Here is an 11447-nt window from a genome sequence, read left to right as displayed (position 1 = left end):
TTCTTAAGCACAATAAGGGAATCACACCCTAACCCCATAACTTAATGCCACCTCCTCTGTAGTTCACTGACACTACACAAGTAACTTTCTCTACTCATTCACCAAATCCACATGCTTCCGTCGTATTTGCACAGGTTGCAACGTGATTCATCGCACCAAATCACTCGTTTGCGGATTTCCATTGTCCAGTGACGCCGCTGTTCACACCACTTCAAATGTTTAGCATCGACTACAGAAACGTATGGGTTACGAGGTGCTTCGTTGTTCCCCATTTTAAAGTCCCTACGCACAGTCATTATGCCATATGGACTGCTGGTGGCACTTTGGAATACACCTTACGTTGATTTTCTTTGTGATTTCTCACAACACTCTGCAATGGTAGATGGTTTCTGACCACCAGAACGTGACGTCTATTTGGTCTTGGTTTAGCTGGGGTTGTTCCTTCGCGTTTCCACAGTCTCGTCACCAACAGTCAACTTGGACAGCTTTAGAAGGGTTCAAATTTCCATGCTGGAGGTGTTACTCAGATGACATCCAATGAGTGGCCCACATTCGAAGCCACTGAGCTTTCCTGACCGACCCACTCTGCGGTTACTGCTTCTCCGCTGACAATGCAGTACTCCACGGCTTCTTCTTTTATAGTGGCAGGTCATACTCTAGTGACATTTACTGGTCAATTCTGTAGTTACGTAGTGGTGTTCAGGTACTTTTCATCGGGCAGTGCATGAGTATATTTTATTCAAGAACGACGATATATTGAGTTCTTCAGATTCGCATTGTATCATTAGTTTAATAACTGGACCTGTGACATTACAATGTAAAACTCTTTCTGTTTGTTATTTCAGGACTATCTTCACCATATATTACCTCAGTGAGGAGAAGGAGGAGCAATTCTAATTTCTTTGAAATTAATTTCAGTATATTCTTTTCATCTCTTCAATCCTATATGGTAATCTCCCCCCTCCTTCCTTCTTCCATCTACTGTCCACATTAAACAATTCCCAATCCAAGTAATTTATAAGCAAAGTCTTTTACGAAGATTTGAGAGGAGCGAAGATTACAATAAAGTTTCAAGTTTACTTAGCTTCTCATGTTGAGATGGCTCGCTTTCTTCTTGTCTAGGGGTCTGATTCTTGAAGCTGAAAATCTAACATCAGGTCCTCACGGTTGGTTTGAACTAAATGAATTAGAAGATTGTGGTTACTGAATTTTTTACGTAAATATATTTTCGACTGACTTCCTCAAATTTCAGTATATCAAAGAGCATTTTTTATTTTTCACATTAACAAAGCCGAAATAACATTGTTCGCATCTATTACATAAAAATACGTCCGACCACATCAGAAGCAAGCTAACGACTCTCACACTCTGCGGAAATAACAATATTGCAAAGGGTTTACACTAGTTTTCGTCACATTATTGATTTCCATTATTATTTCATAACTGACTCCAGAAATAAACTAGTAAACATTACAGGATTGCATAATCAATAAAAGAAATTTTAAATGTGCAAATAATTTGTAGTTTTAAATGTTTCTAAAAAAAATAACTTTAACTGTACATTCAGAACTAGTACTTATCGATTATAACATGGAAACTAAAATATTTTATAAAGTAATTCCTTTTCATAAATTTTATCTGGAAATATAACACATTGTGTATAAAACTATATGAAAGTTTTCACAAAAGCAATTGAGATAATATTGTCCCGTCCAAAATTCGAAAAATAATACTGGTATCGACAACTAATATTGAGGAAAAGTAGTGCTAGAGGATGTTGTCCTGTTACAGTATCCCCAAGTTTTAGTCCCAGCCGTGGGCGCCCCGAGTGGGGTGAAAGTGTGGAAAGTTTCCATGGCACGGCGGCGGTTTCGCCGCTGTCCCGCAGTCAAGGAGGGTGTAAACGTTCGCAGAAAATTGTCGAAATAGGGCTCTAATCTTTCGCGTGTAGCTTTCTAAAACTGCCCTCATCGAGCTGCAGAATAGTCACCAGTTCAACAGCCTGTGGCGCGGTGTCAGTAACCGATTACCCTGGACGCCCCTGTTCCCATTTCTACTATACTATAAAATCGGCAACATTTTACCTGGTCGACATCTGTCCCCAGTCTCCACATGAATACAGCCTAATCACAACACTTTATCTTTTGCTCGTAAACAAGCATTACCGGTGACGGTTTGATGAGACTAAATTAAATTTTACACACCAGAAATAATACCAGACTCGGAAGACCAAGGCAACATTACTATTATATTTTTAAAAACAAATTATAGGTTAATAACTTCAAAACTTATCCCTTAAAGAATAAATAAATTAATATTTATACTTAAAAAATTAAATAAAAACTAACTAACTTTAAAAAATTAAATTTTTTCTTAAGAAACAACTATACTCTAGATGCACTCATTTATGCTTCAGCTGCGAAGCCGTGTGCAACAGAAACAAAGAAAACGAAAAAATCGTGAAACTCTACCGTCTCATGGATGTTCTCTCCCTGAATTGGCCTCTCCTCGATTTCTGTGGGGTACAAAACAGTGCAATATTTAGCGATAGAGTTGTGACTTCTGCATCCGAGTTGACAATGCTGCACACTAAGGAAACTGGGAAAATCAAGAGGACCTCGTTTTTGTTCTAGGCTTTTAAATAAGCGTTTCTGCCGACCAATTTGAGACCTGGTAGTCAAGGAAGGAAGGATTCGGTTACGATTGTGGACAGGGTCGTAATCAGTTACTATTGGTTGGCTTTTCGTTTAATCACACACAATTTATTTAAAATCAACAACCAATTAAAATAATGGCAATAATTTAAGAATTGTTTCACGCCTGAAGGCATTAACCGTCAAGAATGGCAATTATTAAAAAAACTTAACAAACATACATAAAATACAACACAGCAAATAACGTTTTGAAAACAAGCCAATGTGGTCGCAATTAGAATTTTACGGCAAGTAATTACCACGGCTGAAGGCCTTTAACGCCAAGAATGGCAATTATTAAAAAAAAATTATCAACGTACAGTAAAACAGCAAATATAATAACAAAGGTTCATTCAAAAGCACAAGCAACTGATCACCAAACAGGTGAGACAAATGATGGTAACTTGGTAATACAATAATAAAATAATAACACAATAAAAAAAACACTAGGGCCAGTCACAGACGGTGGTCCAGGAATCGGCCTTTGAGTAGGTCAAGCCAAAAACACTTTCGCGAGCAATGAGAAAGGCAGCCAAGAGTTGCATTCACACCACAAGATGGTAACTCAGACCAATGGCAGTCTAACGAGTGACTAATGATAATCTTGGTGAGGCTACCTGACGTCCAATAAATCAAATGCAAAGATATAAAAATATGCCAAAGCCAGAACTGACGGTCTGGACTCCGCCCGCAGAATAATGTGTTTAGAGCGCCCGTAACAAAAAATGAATCGCTACCACCAAGGTAGAAGAATCGCCAACCAACCTACAATCAAGAAAGCTGTCACTAGACAGCGGCGGGAAGGCGGGGAAACGTACACTGCAGTTACTACCTCTGGTTGAACTTAAACAACTGTAACAAGCTGAAGTAACAATCTGAAACAGTAATTACAAGCCCAGGAAAGCGAATCAGGTCCGCCTTCCCCAAGCACTCCACTCGCTGCTCTTTGCCTCAGCGACACTACGAGCACCAACAAGCACTCAAGTCACTGGAGAACCGCGAGATTTAATAATGGTAGAGGTTTGTCTACTCGAATTGAAATGCACTCAACTTAAAACTTGCAGGATCCGGTTTCGACTAGGTCGTGCACCCTCGTGACCACAGCGCCTCAAATCTGCAGTCCATGCGTGCCGCCAGCGGTCCCGGCGTGTTCTTGCTCTGCGCGGACCTGGGTCCTCCTGCGTCCCCAACCGAACTGCTCACTCACATGACCGGACGAACAGCGTCGTGACTCCAAGGATAGGGCCACAGTTACTACATATCGATAACGCCACTGCTGCCACTAGCGCACAGGCAACGCTTGCGAAACCAACTGGCACCAGTCAACACAAGAAGAATACAAACAACCGCAACCATGTCAACTAAACGATACAGTGTGGCCTCCAACAGAGGACGGAAACCTACAACACCACCAAGGCAAGCCGCAGCATGGCTCACAATTAAAGTGTATTTTTCGTGAGTTTCTTATATTCGCTTAGTAAAGCGATGACCCTATGTTTCATTTGACAGAAACTACTGAAAAATGTATGAGAGTTATATAGTACAGCATTAACATGGTCAGATATGAACCTTTACAAACAAAAGAAGCTTATAAATGATATTAGAGATGAACAAACGTGTTTCAAAGTTTATTTTCTGTTTGTATAACCTTGCTTGTCATTTTTATTGGTATCCATAGAATATTCTTGTTCTTTTTCTTCTTGCATTACAGATTTTTTTTTATTTTCAGTGCCAGCATTACGTTATCGGCGCATCAGCAGAAGTGTCTTTTATTTATGACTCGCTAGATACGATGGGTTTGATCATAAGTGTAATTTCAGATCATGCATTGAGAAATATGCCAGACGTAGGCCTAATAACAACAACAATAATAACAATTATATAAACGTTGTGCTCTGAACATTTATTTCATTCGTTTCCACCCTTATGGATCACGGGTGACTTTTTCAGTACTTCTTTGTTCCGAATATTTATTCATTATTTCGCTTCTCGTTGTCTCTGTTTATGTGATTTTGATTCTGGTATGAGTTCACCTATGACCTTTCACTGTGTCCCCATAGTTGGATCTATGCTGCATTTCCGCTAATGGACTTTCCTCCGCATATTACAATTGTTTTTCAGTATCCCCCCTCCCTCCTGACGTCTTTCATAGCCTTGTTCATTATTGAGCATGTTGCCTTATCTCCTTATTCAGCTTGTTGACCTCCATCCTCGTGATGTGCCCTGCAGATCTCTGTCTTCTATTCCACAACATGCTTGAAACTTGTTCATCAATCTCACACAGCTCCTGTCTTGATTTATGTACCCAGATTTCAATTTTTTTTCATGCCCCAAATGCATATATTAATGAAATAAGGGTGCCTCTTGGTTACTGAAGTAAATGTTGAGTGGATACAGTGCAATATTGTGAGTTCTGAGTATTTCCAATAAAACTTACTTCTATGGGAATGGCACTTCCTCAAACTCATTGAACCATATATAAAAAAGCGACTTTAGAGTCTTGCTCCTTCTCTGATAAATTCCTGTGGATACCCTCGGTCACATCTACAGATTGCTTGTAGTTAGTTACATGTTACGTAGATCATTTGAAAGATCCTTTTGTCGAAATGATGTGGAACGAGTTAGTTTACAGGTTATATATACATGATTCGTGTTAATATTAATGAACACATTATCATTTTTAGTCCTACTGATGCAACTACCCTTAAAATTTATTTATTTATTTTTGCTAACAGTTTTTAAGTAAAAATTCGTCAATGCCCTAGAAGGAGTTGTCTGGGAAAAATTATTTTAGATTAGATTTAAAACTTGTTTCGCTACCTGTCAGACATTTTATGCTATTCAGCATATGATCAAAATTTTTGTTCCTGCATACTGAACTCCTTTCTGAGCTACTGACTAGTGTTGCAGGTACGTACTTCGTTGTTCTTATCAAATTGTGGTGGATTATTCATGACGAATTTCATTAAAGAATATATGTATTGTGACCGCGCAGTTAAAACACCTAACTCCTTGAACACGTAGCAACGTGACATCCATGGGTGAACACTATATACTATTCTAACTTTCAAGTGAGGAGTTATCCCAGATAATTATTTCGCACGATATTACTGAGTGGAAATATGCAAAACATGTCAGGAGGCTGATACGTTTGTTTCCAATATTAACGATAATACGAAGAGCAAAATTGGGTGAACTTAATTGATTGAGAAGCTCAGTAATATGCTTCTTCCAGTTCGAGTTTTCACCAAGACGTACAACCAAAGCTTTGAAGCATTGTAGCGTATTTACTGACTCTCGCTACATCACTTGTTGAAATGACTCTGTCTGTTGTACACAACTGAATGTAACGTTTTTTTTTTCAAAATAGGGAGCTTTCTATTTCAGATAACTTAATAATTCCTTAGAAAATATCATTTAATGACTCTTTTGTTGCTTCTTCTCTAATAGGATTTATATAACACTAGTATCGTCTGTAAAAAGTACTAACTTTGCTTGTTGAATGTGAAGTGAAAGGTCATTCACGTATACAGGGTGTTCGGAAGTTCCGATTACGAACTTCTAGGATTTGTAGAGGGGAGGGAGCACATAACATTTTGAATAGAAACCCATGTCTGGAAACGTACCGTTTTGTTCTGCGACGGTTTCAGTTCAGACGTTTAACTCATCCAGTTCTCCTTGACGAGGTGAGTTAGTCGTGACGCAGTACTATTATCAGATAACTATTCGACAGAAGACATAATAAAAAAAAACATCCAGTTATCACTTAAGCAAATTTGTTTGTCGTATTTACATTATTCTAAAACAAAAAAGAACCGAGCGTACTGTACGTACATAACAGTACTGATGCATCGCTACGGTCGCAGGTTCGAATCGTGCCTATGGCATGGATGTGTGTGATGTCCTTAGGTTAGTTAGGTTTAAGTAGTTCTAAGTTCTAGGGGACTGATGACCTCAGAAGTTAAGTCCCACAGTGCTCAGAGCCATTTGAACCATTTTGAACCGATGCATCACAACAGCAGCGCAATGCGACGACGACCAACGTTGTGAGAGACGTGCCTACGAAGCATGCCGTGGTGCACACTCTCCATCCCACCTGGCGTCTCTTCAGTTTCTAGTGCAGCGACCAGAACTCGGGCCAGCAGATCTTCCTCTGTCTCCACATAGTCCCGTAAACTAAAACTTTACATACGACCGACAAGAAGTATTCCATAGCAGTTAAACCCGGCGATCACTGTGGCCACACAGTTGGACCACCTCGGCCTATCCATTTTCACCATATCGTCTGTTCCGAGGTGTCTCCAGACCGGACGTGAGAAGTAAGGTGATGCACCATCATGCTGAGAAGCAGACGTTAGGTAACATCAGGTGGCCGTCTGACGTAATACACGTCATTTTGTCTACTGTATTGATTACGAGGACGAGCAACGCTGAGACTTCTCCCTTCCCTCAGCAGACGTGGACGCATTACACATCTCAGAGAAACCGTCGTAAAACGGAAACGGTGCGTTTTCGGACATGGATTGCTGTTCAAGATATTATGTACTCAGTCCCCTGTTAAAGTTCTAGTGGTTTGTAACGGGAATTTCCGAACACCCTTGATAAGGAATATGAGTGGACCCGAAACTGAACCCAGGACTCGACGGGACGGGTGAGGCGGCGCCAGGCCTGTGGGAAAGTGAGCCCGCGCCGCGCCACGCCACCCTACGCTCCGCTGTAGGCGGCTCCTCCATTATCCGCACCATTCAATCAGAAAGCCGCGCGCGGCCACCGAGAACGACCGTGGGCGCCGGCAGCCGCGTGCATTTCTCTGTCGCTGTCGCCGAGGTCCGCCGCTAGAGAAAGCAATGGCGAGCTTTCTACCGCCGCGGGGACGAGTCGCTGCGAAACAAAGCGTGCTCTACCGCCGTGCTGGCCCTGTGACCCACATGCGCTGACTACAAAAAAATTGTGGGCGATATCAGTCGCTCTGTCGACATCACAACTAAAACCCATAGCAGTTTCATGTCGTCTAATGAACTCGTAGCAAATAATGATTTGTCTTGTCATCATCTCCTTTTTGTACGTAGAAATGCCATTTTTTAACTATTTACGAGCTGTAGAGCACCGAGAAAAAAAATATTTTCTGAGTGTGTTTCTACTTTGTAAGAAGCATGGCCAAAGATAAAGCAATCCCATACTCAGGGAATGAGCGTGGGGAAGTGAATGCAAGTGTCTGTTTAAGGTGACGACCTAGTGAAGGTGGTTTGCAGTTCCTTCCCTCCACCTGTTGTAAAGTGTTATGTGTGTATCTGTGCCGTGTGCATGGCCGTGATAACGCATAGTCCAGTTTCTTCGAATAAAATCAACATGGCCACTGAGCTTCACGCTTCCAACTGACAGATAATCGCCGGCCGTTGTGGCCGAGCGGTTCTAGGTGCTTCAGTCCGGAACCGTGCGGCTGTTACGATCGCAGGTTCGAATCCTGCCTTGGGTATGGATGTGTGTGGTGTCCTTAGGTTAGTTAGGTTTAAGTAGTTCTAAGTCTAGAGGACTGATGACCTCAGATGTTAAGTCCCATAGTGCTCAGACCCATTTGAACCATTTGACAGATAATCAAAAATGGTTCAAATGGTCGCCGAGACATGGACGTGAGTTGACTATAATGCTCCTCAAACCACTGCAGCACGCTTGTGGCTCCGAAACACGAACAATTTATTATATAGCTGAAAGATGACGTCGCTGTCGGGGAAGACGTCAAGCATGATGGGATGCATGTGGTTCGGAGCTGTCAGCGTGTCTTCGATTACTACCTCAGGTCCCATTGCATAATACTGCTCCCACTAGCCTGTGTCCGTGGCGCGCTGCACGTCTATATCCGCCGTGCACCTCAATGACGACGTCTGTGGAGACGACCAACGATCTAGTAGGAAAATGGTGATTCATCCGAACAGCCGACACGTTTCCATTGATCGACGATCGGATCCCGATGGTCCCGTGCCCACTGCAATCGTATTCGACGATGGCATTGGGTCAACACGTAGGAGGTGGCCTGCTGCACAGCTCCGTGTTCAACAATGTAAGATTAACAGTGTGCTCCGAAACACTTGTGCGTGCACCAGCATTGTGCTCTTTCGGCAGAGATCCCACAGATCACCATCTGTCCTACTTTACACAGCAGACAAACCTCCGAACTCCAAGTTCCGTGAAGAGTCGTGGTCGTCCAGTCATTTAGCGCCTAGTGGTTATTTTTCACTGTCTTACCTCTTTCCAAAGATGCTCACGAAAGTAGCACGTGAAAATTCGGCCAGCTTCGTCGTTTTCGAGATACTCGTTCACAGACTCTGCGTAATATTAATCTGCCCATTGTCAAAGCCGCTTATCTCAATGGATTTCCGCATTTGCAGGCCATATCTTCTCTAGGGTGATCCCCTGTCCGTGTCTGCTCCGTTTACATGCTGCGTCACGTACCCGCAACGCCATCAGGAGGCATCCACGTCGCAGCGGGCAGTGCTCACAGTGTTTTGGCTCACCAGTGTATACTAAACCAGTCTCTTGAAGCACAAAGTTCAGAATAACAGTTCAATCCAAGACATGAGTAAGACATGTGTCCTAAGCAGACGATGTTATCTGCTTGATGTGAGGTCACGAAACTGGTGCCGAGTCTTTCGCTGCTCGGCTGTATATCGGGCTCCGTGCAGCGCCTCCTGTTCGTCGTTGCGGAAGCAGCGACACATCTTTAACTTCTGTGATATCGATTCGAGACGCCGATTTTGTTACGGCACCACGATCTCAGGATGATACCATGCACAAAGCGTGCTCTGCATGTACTTCACAGTGGTTTCTAGGTTTTGTATGCAGAAGCACCTGAGTTACATGTTTGTTTACATCTGGTACTGTAGGGTAGACCTTTATGAGACAGCTTCCTCTGACAGTGGGGCAGCTGTTTGCAGTGCAGTGTAACAATTTGATCAAGTTCTAGAAGTTATATCTCTGAAGGCCTCTTCAAAAGTAGTTTCCAACGCTACAGGCAAAAGAGTGAAGTTCCATTTTTTTAAACAATTTGGTATTATAATCTGGCAGCTACGAACATTATAATTTACAACTACATTTATACCCCGAAATCTACTTTATCGTGTGTAGCGGAGTGTACTTTGTGTACCTCATCCAGCTCTTCCTATTGTAATAGGAAATGCTGTGTGATAATTAGCCTCCGTGAGAGCTTGATATGCTGTAATCTGGCCTTCATGAACTTTAAACTTTCGTTCTCTCATTTGTTGAATGAAAGTTGCTTATTGAGAATCGTACCTACCTCTACTATTGGCTGAGGCCTATAACCTACAGGGACAGGCACAATGATATGAAATAATGTGAACAGTGGTAGTGATGGGATGGTTGTGTTTGACGGTCAATAACGCAGGTAAGGCAAGTGTCGCGCTGGACTGTGAGTCAGATCGGTCTAGGCATCAGTGCAAGTTGTTTACGGGTAGTACATGCTTCGTATTTGCATTCAGAGGCAAAGGTCGACGAGCAATGACCTAACAGAGTTCCAAAGAGGGCAGATTGTGGGGATCGATTAGCTAGAGCATCAGTAACCAAGACAGCAAACTTTATAGAAAGTTTCAAGAGCAACTGTTTCAACAGTCATGAGAGCCTACACAAAACATGGAAAGACATCGTCATGTAAACGTAATAATGGATGCAAATCAAAACTAAATGACAGAGATCGTCGTACGCTAACACGAATTGTGTCAAAACAACACAAAACTACGCTGGCTAAAGTGACTACAGAGCTCAATAACCTTTTCTGAGACCCCGTATCTTCAACACTGTCCCCTGAGAACGCCATAAAACGAATATTCATGGACGAGCTGCTATACTGAAACCATTAGTGACGACATGCAACGCAAAGAAGCGTAAAACATGGTGTCAGGAGCATAAACACTGGACGGCTGATCAGTGGAAACACGTCATATGGTCCGACGAGTCAACGTTTCCGTTTCCAGAATGAGATTTTCACTCTGTAGCGGAGTGTGCGCTGATATGAAACTTCCTGGCAGATTAAAACTGTGTGCCGGACCGAGACTCGAACTCGGGACCTTTGCCTTCCGAGGGCAAGTGCTCTACCAACTGAGCTACCCAAGCAGGAGGGCTTTTGTAAAGTTTGGAAGGTAGGAGACGAGATACTGGCAGAAGTAAAGCTGTGAGGACGGGGCGTGAGTCGTGCTTGGGTAGCTCAGTTGGTAGAGCACTTGCCCGCGGAAGGCAAAGGTCCAGAGTTCGAGTCTCGGTCCGGCACACAGTTTTAATCTGCCAGGAAGTTTCAACGTTTCCGTTATCTCCAACATCGGGGCGGGTTTTCGTCTGCAGGACGCCAAAAGAAGCTTACAATCCTGATTGCGTGATTCCAACGTTAAGCATGGAGGTGGAAGTGTGATGGTGTGGCCAGCCATATTATGATATTCTGCTGGTCCCATCAGTACTCTCAAAAGCCGTGTTATAGCCAACGATTATGTGAACATTTTAGGTAATCAGGTGCACTGCATGATTCAAATGTTGTTTTTGGATGATAATACACCCTATCACACAGCCAGGTCAGTACAATTGTGTACATGGAGTATGCAACTGAACTACAGCGTCTTCCGTGGCCGGCACAGTCTCCGGACGTGAACATTGTCGAACCCTAGTGGGCGTTATTGGAGCGCAGAGTCCGGAGCAGATTTTCGTCTCCCTCGTAACTACAGGAGTTGGAAGAGGTTCTGATCGAAGAGTGAC

The 11447-nt window shown here is 42.8% G+C and overlaps 1 non-coding gene across 1 annotated transcript; it reads right to left on the bottom strand.

Annotated features, from left to right (window-relative positions):
• Positions 1-10743: 10743 nt before the first annotated feature.
• Positions 10744-10818, bottom strand: Trnap-cgg. The gene has a single exon. It is a non-coding gene; the product is annotated as a tRNA-Pro (tRNA).
• Between the last annotated feature and the right edge of the window lie 629 nt (positions 10819-11447).

This window comes from Schistocerca piceifrons, chromosome 1, assembly GCF_021461385.2.
Source record: "Schistocerca piceifrons isolate TAMUIC-IGC-003096 chromosome 1, iqSchPice1.1, whole genome shotgun sequence".
NCBI lineage: Eukaryota > Metazoa > Arthropoda > Insecta > Orthoptera > Acrididae > Schistocerca > Schistocerca piceifrons.
Note: the sequence above shows the minus strand (reverse complement) of the source record. Positions and strands in the feature narration are given on the sequence as shown.